At 44.8% G+C, this 13,728-nt stretch overlaps 1 protein-coding gene across 3 annotated transcripts in view; it reads left to right on the top strand.

Annotated features, from left to right (window-relative positions):
- LOC144772247 (uncharacterized) overlaps positions 1–13,728 on the top strand; it is a 228,007-nt gene that overhangs the window by 193,340 nt on the left and 20,939 nt on the right. Inside the window, exons 8-9 of one of the 3 annotated variants that reach the window (XR_013599699.1) lie at positions 8,610–9,087; positions 11,892–11,928. The exons of 1 other annotated variant lie outside the window; for it this stretch is intronic. The gene's annotated coding sequence lies outside the window, so the exon portion shown is untranslated. Of the gene's footprint in view, positions 1–8,609; positions 9,088–11,891; positions 11,929–13,728 lie in introns of those variants that run through there. One more of the 3 variants, XR_013599698.1, reaches the window with a different exon arrangement.

Raw genomic sequence — 13,728 nt, 5'->3', positions numbered from 1 at the left:
AGCAAGAGCTGAGAGCACTAATAAAACATATCAAATGAAATGGAAAAGATTCTGCTTGTGGTGTCAAGAGAACGACCTACATCCTTTGCGGGCAGTGGCACATCAGATCATCCCATATTTACTATGGCTGGCAAAGTCAGGATTGGCCCATGCCTCTATTAAAGTGCATCTAGCGGTGATCTCTAGATACAGGAGAAGCTCATCGGGTCCGTCTCTGTGGTCAGAAAGTATTATAAAACAATTCATGAAGGGGTTGTTTAGAGTGTACCCACCTATCAGACCTCCACCTCCACTATGGCAACTGAACATTGTTGTATCACAGTTGATGAAAGCACCATTTGAGCCAATTCACAGAACTGATCTAAAATTCCTATCCTGGAAGGTGGCTTTATTAATAGCTCTGACATCAGCCAGGAGAGTGGGAGAGATACAGGCACTTACAATGCAAGAACCTTTTCTGCAATTCAGAGAGGACAGGATGGTGCTCAGAACAAATCCAAAATGTATTCCAAAGGTATCAACGGATTTCCACTTGAATCAGCCATTGATCCTTAAAAGATTCTTCCCTCAACCATCTACAGCTGCAGAGAGGACTCTCCATACTCTGGATGTTCAGCGTTGTCTGAAATTTTACTTACAAAGAACAAGATCTTTCAGGAAATCGTGGCTTTTAGTGCCCCCAGGAAGGGGTTCCCGTTGTCGAAACGGGGAATCGCAAGGTGGATTTCAAACTCCATTCAGTACTGTCATCAGGCGGCGGGGAAGCCGTTGAATGCACATATTCGTGCACATTCTACAAGAGCGGTGTCAACGTCCACTGCTCTGTTTTCAGGCGTGCCTATCCAAAGACATCTGCAGGGCTGCTACCTGCAAGAGTATGCATACGTTCTCCAGACATTACTGCCTAGAAGCTCAGGCAAAAGAAGATCTGGCAGTAGGACAAGCTGTACTGAGGAACCTTTTCCAGTAACGGTGAGCCTTCTTTGTCATCCCTCCTTCCTTTGTGGTAAGATAAGCAATTTTTTTATTGTCGTATGCTGTATTATACATAATTTATGAACATCTGTCTATGGGTATTTATATGCAGTTACTGCAATGGTGGACTGACATATGTTGCCTATTTTAGAGTTGTAGGTAACAAAACAAAATGTGCTATAATTTACTGCTCGCTATTCTGATTCAGGTATGTGAATCTATGAAAGCTCCAATTCTGGAGTAAGAAAACAGGTTACTTGCCCCAGTATTGGAACTTTCATAGATTCCCATGCTTTGTATCATTCCCCCGTCGTCGGATTGGGAGCCTCTGTAAATAAAAAATACCATAGCAATAGGTACAAAAGAGAAAAATTAGGCCTAGGCCTCATCTCATTTTGTCGCTTATCCACCTCTTTGTGTAAAAGAGCCCAAACTTTCTGCAACAACCAATCAGAATAGCCTCACCACATAGAACCCTCCTGAGAGAGCCTCAGAGCCTCAGATTTTTCTACCGCACGTTGTGCTAGGGAGTCTCCACTGAGCTCAGCTCAGTTTTTTCTCTTCAACTTGGATTCTTTTACATTTTCTTCAAATTTATAATGTCTGACAAGGAGAAGAAGGCATTATTTAGAGCTTGTGCTACTTGTTCTAAAAAGGACTGTTTGTGGAGGACAAGCATGATGACTGTATCTACTGCTTGTACCTGGACCACAAGGCCACAGATTGTAAGATCTGTAGGACTTTCTCTACAAAGACCTTGAGAGACAGAGAGGTTATTTCATCTGACGATGAGGACTCTTCATTATCAACAATGGGGTAACCCAAATTGGTCCTGGACCTGGGTACAGTACGTTATCAAAAACAATGGTCCTTGACCAGAATGAAATTAAGGAATTTATCACATCTATAATCATTAATTACTCAGTTTGAGCCTTCATCCAATTGCTCCTGGTATACAATCCAAAATTGTTTCTAAAATTGCAAGACCCAACACAATTACTTGGAGAATCAGTTCATTTTAATTCTACCAAACATGTATGTTCCTTTTATAATTCAAAGGTTCCAATACAGTTTTTTTTATTATTTTCAATATTTCTGTACGAAAGTGAGAGTGCTCATAAGAACGTGCATAGAGATAGTGCTCAAGGGTTGATGCGTCGTTGCATTGGATTGGAGGCACGTCGTCATTCGGCAATAGGTGACAATAGGTTTGGCATTGTTAGCCTTCCTGCCAAGATTCAAAGGAAGATCGGCGTTAGTGCGGACAAACAACACAACCGCGATGCACTATATAAACAAGCAGGGGGGCACAAGATCACTCTCTCTGTCGAGAGAAGCTCGGAAGATATGGAAATGGGCTATGAGTCACAAAGTAACTCTAAAGGCAGTAGGAGATCAAAACACGACAGCAAACACTCTCAGCAGGCAGAAGACGACCTGTCACGAGTGGGAACTCAACCAGAACATACTACTGGAAATCTTTGGGAAATGGGGAATGCCGACATTGGATCTATTTGCCACAGCCCAGAACAAGAAATGCCAATTCTTTGAAAGCTGGCATCACCAACGGAGATCTTGGGGGAATGCCCAACACAATTACTTGGAGAATCAGTTCATTTTAATTTTACCAAACATGTATGTTCCTTTTATAATTCAAAGGTTCCAATACAGTTTTTTTATTATTTTCAATATTTCAGTATGAAAGTGAGAGTGCTCATAAGAACGTGCATAGAGATAGTGCTCAAGGGTTGATGCGTCGTTGCATTGGATTGGATGCACGTCGCTATGGACATAGCAACTACTGCTTTTCGTGCCCTGGCGGGTTCAGCTGTATTAAGCCACCAGGGCTGGCTGCGGGCAACCTGGTTCCGCCAGGAGGTCCAGAACAAAATCTTAGATTTGCCATACGATGGAGAAATGCTTTTCGGAAAGCATGTGGATGAAGCCCTTCAAGGCATCAAAAAGGACAGGGACACGGCGAAGTCCTTGGGGTCTTTGAATTACCGCAAAGTTCCATTCAAAGGTGCGAGAGGGAGAGGTTTTTCCTCTAACAGAGGTGGCAACCAACAGCGGTACTCTTCATACTCGCAATCCTCCCAATCTTACAAACCCCAATACTCCAATCAACGCCAAGGCCAGTCGGCGTCTTTCTCTCGCCAACCACAGAGAGGTCGTCAAGGACAACTCCAGACGACAATAGCGGCCTCACGGCTCTTTCTACTGTTCCTACCCCTCCAATGACATCAGTGGGGGGCAGGATTTCTCATTGTCTAAGCAGTTGGAAGGTTATTACATCAGACCAGTGGGTCCTGAATATCGTTCAGAGTGGCCAGACGTTGGAGTTTCAACATCTTCCTCCAAACAGAGCTCCAGGCGCCAACGAGTCGAAACATCTGGGACTGCTACGTCTCGAAGCCCACCAGCTTTTCATCAATGGGGCAATAGAACCTGTACCTCTCTCACAAAGGGGGACAGGGTTTTATTCCAGGTTCTTCCTGGTTCGCAAAACAACAGAAAAATGGCGCCCCATATTAGATCTATGGGAGCTCAACACCTATCTCATCAAGCTATCCTTCAGGATGGTCAATCTCCAGGATATTCTTCGTCTGCTAAATCCAGGAGACTACATGGTGACTCTGGATCTAGAGGATTCTTATTTCCATGTGCCGATCCATCCAGCTCACAGACAATACTTGCGCTTCACAGGAGGCAAGAGCCATTTTCAGTTCAAAGTACTTCCTTTTGGTCTCCGGTCTGCACCAAGGATATTTACAAAGGTGTTGGCTCCGGTGGCAGCATTCCTCAGGAAACAATCTCTGGAAGTTTTTCCCTACCTGGACGGCTGGCTGGTCAAGGCTCCATCTTTCCAGGGAACTTCCAAGGCCATTACGACCTGCATCCAACTGTTCAACCACCTGGGCTTTCAGCTCAACAAGGACAAATCAGTTCTTCAACCATCCAGGTCAGCAAGGTTTCTGGGATCCATTCTGGACACGAAACGCTGCAAGGCTTACCCAACGGAGGAACGCCAAAACAAATTGATGCTATTGGCTCGCCTCTTGCTAAAGAGGAAATCCCTGTCAGTACGGCTCTACAAGTCCCTGCTCGGATCGATCTCAACCTGCATACCATTGATTCCATATTGCAGGCTGCGAATGCGTCCACTGCAAGAGCAGCTCGACAAGCAATGGTACAAGGCGGAGGGCTGTTTCGACGACAGGATTACGGTAACACCAGCAATGAAAAGAGCATGCGTCTGGTGGTTGGTGAAAGACAACATCGCAAAGGGATTAACATTCACACTTCCTCCGTCTCCCATGGTTCTCACCACGGACGCCTCGTTAGAAGGCTGGGGAGCGGTGCTCCAGGAACTGCACGTGAGCGGTCACTGGGATCCAGTTCAACGCAAGTGCCACATCAACCTGTTAAAACTCAAAGCCATTCAATTAGCCTTACAGGCTTTTCTGCCTCGAATTCAGAATCGTTCAGTGCTGGTCCGGACGGACAACACAACGGCCATGCACTATATCAACAAGCAGGGCGGGACAAGATCCCAGATTCTCTCCAAAGAAGCTCAAATGATTTGGGATTGGGCGATTCTTCACAATATTGCTCTGACAGCAGAACACCTCGCAGGTTCGCTCAATATAACAGCGGATGCACTGAGTCGTCAGAAATCGATCAGTCACGAATGGGAGTTAGACCAAACCATTCTGGAGGAGGTGTTCTCAGTCTGGGGAACCCCGACCATAGACCTGTTTGCAACTCCGGAGAACACCAAATGCCAATTCTATGCAAGCAGGGATCACCATCCGGGGTCCTTGGGGAACGCGCTTTCGATTGCCCGGTATGGTGCATTCTTTTACGCTTTTCCTCCGATACCCCTGATCCCGAGGTTGATCAGGAAAATCAAGGCGGAGCCGTGCAGAATGATCTTGATTGCACCGGCATGGCCCCGACAGTTCTGGTACACGGAACTCCTCCTGCTTTCTCAGGACCATCCAATTCGCCTGCAACCGGTTCCTTCTCTGTTGACAAGGTCTCGGGGTCAAGTGCTCCATCCGGACCCGAGCTCGCTTCACTTGACAGTGTGGCTCCTGAGTACAGGGAATTCCAGAATCTGAACCTCACCAAGGAGTGTAGGGACATCTTGTCTCAAGCTCGAGCTCCAAGTACGAACAGAACTTATAGGACAAAATGGAAAAGGTTCTGCCTCTGGTGTCAGAAACAACATCTTCACCCTTACACTTCAGCTCCGCATCAGATTTTGCCATATATCCTGTCGCTGGCTAAATCTGGGTTGGCTCATTCTTCTGTTAAAGTTCATATGGCAGCCATCTCAAGATTCAGACGGACGTCTCCAGGTCCTTCGCTTTGGTCCGCTAGGATTGTCAAGCAGTTCTTGAAAGGCCTGTTCAGGGTTTTTCCTCCAGTCCATCCTCCTCCACCAGTCTGGCAACTTAATTTGGTCGTGGCTCAGCTAATGAGAACACCGTTTGAACCCATTCACAAAACAGACCTTAAATTCCTATCTTGGAAGCTAGCTCTTCTGTTGGCATTGACATCGGCCAGAAGGATTAGCGAGCTCTAAGCACTGACAATCGTGGAGCCTTCCCTACAATTCAAGCGGGATGTCCTGATCCTACGGACGAATCCAAAGTTCATCCCAAAGGTTCCATCTGAATTCCATCTGAATGAACCATTCATTTTGAAGTCTTTTTCCCCGCGACCTACTACTCCAGCAGAGAGGTCCTTACATTCTTTGGACGTTCAGAGGTGTCTAAAGTTCTATTTAGAGCACACGAAACCTTTTAGGAAATCCTCACAACTGTTCGTCTCCTACAGTGCCCCGCGGAAGGGATTTCCGCTGTCCAAACACAGCATTTCTCGCTGGATCTCCAGTGCTATTCAGTTCTGCCATCAAGAAGCGGGCAAACCGCTCGAAAGAAGAGTCCATGCACATTCCACAAGATCAGTGGCATCGTCTGTGGCTCTATTTTCAGGAGTCCCTATCACGGACATCTGCAGGGCAGCAACGTGGAGCAGTACACATACCTTCACGAAGCACTACTGCCTCGATTCTTCTACGAGGAATGACGCAGCTGTTGGACAGGCAGTCCTGAGGAATCTTTTTCAATGAGAGGTGAGCTTTCCCTACAATCCCTCCTTCCTGTGTTGCACATTTTGTATCACTTGTGATAGTCCTTGCTAAGGTAACAAGTATATATATATATATATATATTTGCGTTTCCAATGCTAAGGTAACAAGTATATATATATATATATATATATTTGCGTTTCCAATGTGAGTATCTATGTGGCAAGGTGGTGATATTCTTATAACAAAATGTGCTTTTAGGACTTACTGCTAGCTACTCTGATACAAAGCATGGGAATCTATGAAAGTTCCAATACTGGGGCAAGAAAACAAGTTACTTACCTGTAACTTAGGTTCCCCAGTATTGGTAACTTTTATAGATTCCCATGCGCCCACCCTCCTTCCCTGGGAAAGCTCGGCCTTTTTACTGAGATAGTGGCTGTTGCACAACGGCTACGGAAATCTGAGGCTCTGGGGCTCTCTCATGGGGTGAGGCTATTCTGATTGGTTGTTGCAGAAAGTTTGGGCTCTTTTACACAAAGAGGTGGATAAGCTACAAAATGAGATGAGGCCTAGGCCTAATTTTTCTCTTTTGTACCTATTGCTATGGTATTTTTTATTTACCGAGGCTCCCAATCCGACGACGGGGGAATAATACAAAGCATGGGAATCTATGAAAGTTACCAATACTGGGGAACCAAAGTTACAGGTAAGTAACTTGTTTTCTTACCTGTAACTGTAGTTCTCCAGTATTGGAAGCTTTCATAGATTCACATACACCCACCCTCCTCCCCTGAGAGGCTCACCTCGGATTAGGCACAAAAGGTGTTTATGGCGCAAGTGCACGAAAATCTGACGGGCAAAAGGTTCTCTCAGGAGTGTTCTAGAGGGTGAGGAGCTCTGATTGGTGCAGGGAAAAGTTTGGTCCTTTTTTACATAACAAAGGCTATGGGTTGCAAAAGGGAAATGGGCCTAGGCCTCTTTTCAGTTCGCTATACTGCTAAGCATTGCTTTTTTATGTACCAGAGACTCCCGTCTCAACAACGAGGAATGACTTAGGTATGTGAATCTATGAAAGCTTCCAATACTGGAGAACTACAGTTACATGTAAGTAACTTGTTTATATATGCGCAAAATAATTATTTAATAAACGTATATAGTATAGAAATACTCCAGAACCTTGACATTCTAAATAAATAATCAGTTACGTCAGTAACATAAGTAAATGTACACCAATGTTTTCTTTCAGTAACTTAAGGCTACAGAATAGCTCATTATAGGCATTCGACAAGCCTGTATGTCCATCTGACTTTCTGTCCCAGCATTAAATTTTCACTTGCAATAAAAACCCTTTCAGAATGTAGTTGCTATTAGATATGGTAAAGAATTATACACAGTCAAAATGCAGTCTTTCATGAAAACATACAACTGTCTTTGGTTTAAACAAACAAAAAAACAAACACCCAGCCTTTTTTTGTCTCTTAGAAAATAGCTCTTCACAAGGCTAATAAAGCTAGCCTCCCAAAGGTTAAAAAAAAATAAGTACACATTTAGCAAAACTTCTGGAAAATATCTGCATACTTTCTCGAGAATTGGGGTATCTTTCATAGATTCACATGCTTGAATCATTCCCCGTCGTCGAAGTGGGAGTCCCACGGTACATAAAATAGCAATAAGGCAATAGGTAATCACTCTAACATTAAAGTTAATAGAGAAAAACATTCACTTTAACAACTCATCCTAGTCATTAGATATGGTCCAAACTCCAGCCAATCAGGGGACAGCACCCTCTAGAACCCTCTCCACCGAGGCTCCTGGCTCTCAGATTTTCTACCACAGGTTGTGTGAATAGAGTCTCCCTGAGCTCTGCTCAGTACTTCAACTTTATCTTCAGGTTTCTTCAGATTTTACTTTCTGAACATGTCTTCTTCTAAAAAACCTTTATTCAGGCATTGTGAATCTTGTGGAAAGCTAAGACTTCACTCAGATGATCCCAACAAAAAATATATCTACTGTCTTCACCCAGACCACCAGGTGAGAGATTCCAAAATCTGTAGAATATTTTCTCAGAAGACCTTGAGAGACAGGGAAGGACGTCTTCTTCTGTGGCTAAAACCTAAACGTAGCAGCTGCCCACTACTTGCTGGGCAGCTGAGGACGGGGACAGGGCCTAAACGCTGCAGCTGGCACTAAGCGCTGTGCAGCTGGGGAAGGCCAAAGTAGGGGCGAAGGAGTGCGACTCACTCCTGAGTCCAAATTACATGTCCCTAGGAAGGAAAACCTAAACAGTGCAGCTGCCCACTACTTGCTGGGCAGCTGGGAATCAGAACTGCAGCAGGGGCCCTCACTGGCCCTTAGGACAAAGACTGCGCACGTGGGAGCCTTCTAGGCTCTGAAAACAAATGCTGCGCATAACATGGGGAGCCCTCTAGGCTCTAGAAATAACAATTCCACATTTGACAACTCCCTAATAGTCTGGTATCTAGACAAACAAAATCGTGTCATATGATGTGAAATCATTATTTTTCATTTTCAGATCATACATCAACATACATATATATCCCGCTGGAATCAACAAGACTCTTCTGCACAGGTTCCAGACCGTACAGAACGCAGCAGCCAGACTCGATCTCGGGACACTGCGCCATGAGCACATGACCCAACACCTACGAGACCTCCACTGGGTCGCCGTCGAGAAGAGGTTCACTTTCAAACTCCTCACCCACGCTTACAAATCCCTCCACAACATCGGACCCAAATACCTCAACCAGCGATTATCCTTCCACGTACCCAAGAGGAACCTCCCCACCGCCGTCCTCACCCTGGCAGAGGTCCCCTGCATCCGCAGAAACAGAACCGGCGGAAGATATTTCGCCTACATCGCAGCCAAAACCTGGAACAAGCTCCCGGTGAACATCAGACGCATCCCGACCCTGCACACGTTTAGGAAGGTCCTCAAGACCTGGCTCTTCGACTGATCCGGAGCCGCCCCACCCTCCAGCGCCTTGAGACGGGTGAGTAGCACGCTTTACAAACCCCTGATTGATTGATTGATTGATCCCCGCTGAGTTTAAGCACTGCTTTCAAGGAACTTGGATCTACCTTCCACCTTGAGGTACTGTTTCTCATTTATTATCTTCAAGCTCTGTGGACCCTACAATTCTTTTTTTTCTACCAGAGAAATCACCTTTTATGTGACTTGCCAACCTGTTAACACTTGGTCACGATTACTCCCATCTAGACTTACAGCGTTCCCCTTTGACATTATTCACTCTACCTTTGCGCATCATTGGGTGAACTGTGTGACTTACATATCTTTACTTTTTAAACCACCCTCGTGCATGCATGCGCACATCGTTCAAAGCAAGCACTTGTGCTCACCGGGACGGCAACCAGTATTGTAATCCTTTGAATGTTGACTAACGCTCAAGTTTTTTTTGTTGTCTATTCAATTTTATTAATATTGCAAATAAACAGAGTACAGAATATGCATTAGACAAGCAGCAGCTTTCACTAGAACAAGGCAGAGCAATTGGCAGGTATCACAGCGATATTCAAATCCATACATGCACATACAAGTCTCTACCCCATAGTTCACTACGGTCACATATTGGGAATATCATATAGCACTGTATATTTAAATAAGAAGGGTAATATACCCTGGGGGGTGCGATACACAGAAATTAAAAAACGAAGCATGAACTGGTTAGGCCTGATCACATAATGTGGAGTCCTGGTACATGGTAGCTGGATGTTCCAGCAGGTATGCCTGAAGTGGGCCCCATATGTCCTGAGGGCATGAGGAGACCGGGATTAGCTCAGCCTATGTACACGTTTGATCCTGCCATAGTGTCATGTCTCCAATCCATTCCTTGAATCAGGGTACCCTCCCCTGACCCCACCGACAAGCCACCCGCCGTTTGGCTAAAACTATTCCAAAGGACACAACTTGTAATGTTTTGCCGGGAACTGCTCTGTATAGTCGAATAAGGCCACCAGAGGAGACCTCGATAGGGATAAAGAAACCATGCAGTATATTGCTGTAAAGACCTGTTGCCAATATGTGTGAATGGCTGGACACCCCCAAGCAAGGTGAAGGAAGTCAGCAGCTTCTGCCTTACATCTATTGCATCTGTTTGTGTCGCGTAACCCAAACGTGTTTAGTTTAACCAGGGTATAATGACTGCGATGGAGGAATTTGTAGTGAGTAATGCGCAGGCGGCTACTGGAGATCTGTTCTGTTTGTTTACAAAAAAACGTCCATTGTGTTTCAGAGATGGGGTGTTCCAGTTTGGCCGACCATTTATCCCTAGCTGCACATTGAGGGTACTCGGCATCAACGTATAAACTGTGATACAATGTAGACACTAAGTGAGAAGTAGTAGCTGCACGTAGTACATGATGCAACGGGGCTACCACTAAGGGCTCCAATGGGTACACAGGGGAGCAGTCTTTGAGCCCATGCCCTAGGCGGGCGTATAGAAAAACTTCCATAGCAGAAGGTGGGCGATGTGTATAGAATTGTTGGAGAGAGCGAAATTTTCCGTTTAAGTACAAGTCGCTCCAGCAGTGTTACTGTCGCGCATTTGCGACCTTCTTAAACACCTCTTCCTGCAGTAATGGCATCTTTGGGTGGTATGCAAGCGGGAGTAGCGGGGAGTGTAGGCAGGGTGTCTGTAGCCGGTCGGCGGTTCAGCGCCAGGCTTGGATCGTGCAGTCCCCAGAGGTTGGGCAAGGCTCACGCGGCGCGACCATAGACAACATGACCCCCTTCAATGGAATAGGATCTGCGAGCCAGTGCTCGGTAGCAACATGGGGTGTATACCGAGGCGGGTGGAACCAAAAGTGGGCATAATATGCTTGGGCACAGCTATAATACAATCAAAATTTGGGATATCAAAGCCCCCCCTGCGAGTATGGTTGTATAAGTGTGTCCCATTGTATTCATGGTTGTTTGCCTCCCCATACCAATCTAATCAGCTCCGCTCGGAGAGAGGAGAAAAAATGACGTCCTGGGTCGTATGGAATGTTTAAGAACAGATACAAGAAAATAGGGAGGACCACCATTTTAATGAGGGAAATACGGCCCACCTAGTGACACAGCCAGTAATATGGTCCTTCTTCTGCCTTCTTTGATGCGGTGGAACCAGATTCCCGCCATCTTCTCCTCGTAGGCTCTGCAGCTCTGGTGTTGTCACCCCCACGCTAATGCGTTTACGTTTCTTCTCATGTTGCGTGGCAGCCATCTTAGGTGTTCACAGTGCCTGCAATTCTGAGCACAACCATTGGATTGTTTCATCTACCAGTGTTTCACTTCAGTGATACGCACACTAGTCTTCCTGCACTGTTCCCGGACTCCTCCTGTTTGCCTCGTTACGCAAGCTCCAATTGTTGGTATCATTTCTTCCGTGCAGGGCAATAGCGTTATGTTGCTGGGAGATTCAACACTGACGTGGATTGCCTCGTTACGCAAGCGCAACCTTCTCGCTTTATTTACTTTTGTGCAGTTTATTAGCATCGTGTTGCTAGGAGAAGCAGCAACCACGCAAATATGAAGTTATTTCTGCGCATCTTTCCTGTGATGGGCACACACTTCTATGTTTAATAAACTTTTTGCTACAGGGCGTCTTTATACCTGAGAACTCCCAGCTTGATTTACAGGGTGCACTTTTCTCATGTGACACGCACACATTTGACTCTCACTTTATTTGCGTGTCCTCTCTGTGCTACACGCATATTCTCATGAAGACTTTGAACTGGGTTTATTTAAACGTACAGTTGTTTTACAAATTTCGCTTTTACTTTTATTCCTTTTCAGGTTCTTCTTTCTGTTCTCTTGTTAATTTACGATGCAGAATCTCCCTGCGCCACCCTTCTTTCTATCCAAGCCCGGTGATCCTACCATAGGATGGCAAAAATGGCGCAAAGTTTTTGAAAGGTATGCCAGAGTCTGTGGTTCCTCTTTGAGCACTGAAAGGAAAACAGCTTTACTGCTGCATTGTTTTTAATGTTCTGAGGGCCAAGAGGTCTTTGGCCACCTTCCCGAAATACATGAACCCTTTTTAAATGAATTTGAAATTTGTATTGCGAAGCTAGACAAACGTTGCCTGCCCAAAATCAGTACCATCCTAGAGAGATACCATTTTGGTCGCAGGAGCCAACTTGAAGGTGAGTCCATAGAAAATTTTGTTTGAGAAATTTGAGAACATTGGCTTCTACTTGTAAGTATGGCTCCACACATGATGAACTAATTAGGGACCAATTTATGTTGAGCTGCATTATTGAACGCGTTAGAGAGGAATTATGGCAAAAGGATGAGCCTTCACTTGAGGATGTTCTGGTTATTGCTAAAAGGATCAAACATTCCCTTAAGTGTGTAGAGGTCATAAAAAAGAATGGTGATAAGAAAGAAAAAGATTCAGTTCAGATTGTCAAACATCCCCAAAAAGTAGTGAGAGAATTTGAACAAAAGAAACCTAATGTAACAGAAATAGAAAGTTCAGTACCTTTCAACCCAAATGTTTTCGCTGTGGTAAACTAGGTCACTTGGCTAACGACAAGCTATGTCCAAGTTGGAAAGTTACATGCAGCAATTGTAAGAAGAAGGGTCATTTTACTACAGTATGTAAAGGCAAACCCTATAAGGGAAGAGTCAATGAAATTTATGAGGAAGAGGAATACTCTAATGATACAGATGCTGACGTTGATTGTGGTCAAATTTTACTACAAGTCACTAATAATAGTGAGGGTAATAGTAGTCCCGTTGATGAGGTGTTGATGGAAGGTGAAAGTATGAATGTCCTGTTTGACCCATGTGCTATTCCAAAAGAGTTTTTATGAAGAAAATCATGCACAAAGTTAAAATCTTCCGCCCTGCCATCACACCACGTGCTTATGGGGGAGAACCCATTAAGTTGTTTGGTTATTTTTGTGGCCCTTTAGAATATAAGAACAGAATAATCAATGCCAAGGTTAACATTTCTCAAAAAGGGGACAGCATATTAAGCTGATTTCACCAGAGAGATCTGTAACCCTAGATCCCAATGCTTCACCTTCCATCAGACTTAGAGAAAATTTCAACGCAGATTTAATCTTATCTGTAAATAGTGACTCCTCTGAGGATTTCATGCAAATGTTGAAACTGAGGTTTCTTCAAGTTTTTGTAAAACTGTGGGCTGTTTGAGAGATTATACTCATCACATTCGGCTGGTTGATGGTGCCAAACCCGTGTGCATTAAGGTACGCAATGTCCCCATAACAGTACTTGAACAAGTGCAAGGTGAGACAGAAAGCTGATGGCATAATTGAGGAAGTGGAGGCCACACCTTGGCTTGCCCCAGTGGTAGCCACAAAGAAGGCTGATGGCTCCTTACGTTTGTGTGTGGACCTGAGAGAATTGAACAAACACATTGTGGTAGATTGCTACCCCTTGCCAAAGATCGCAGACATGTTGATTTTACTCGGGGGTGCCAAGGTCTTTAGGACCATTAATCTAAAATCTGCTTATCAGATTAAATTGGATGAAGACTCAAAAGACTTTACGGCTTTCGTGACTCCATTCGGTAGCTTTCGCTTTGCCAGGCTTCCTTTTGACCTGGTATCTACAGCTTCGGTTTTTCAGCAAGCCTTATAGAATATTTTAAAAATCTTACTAG

The sequence above is a fragment of the Lissotriton helveticus genome, chromosome 8, assembly GCF_964261635.1.
Source record: "Lissotriton helveticus chromosome 8, aLisHel1.1, whole genome shotgun sequence".
NCBI classification, from domain to species: Eukaryota; Metazoa; Chordata; class Amphibia; order Caudata; family Salamandridae; genus Lissotriton; species Lissotriton helveticus.
This window is presented reverse-complemented; position numbering and strand designations above follow the sequence as displayed.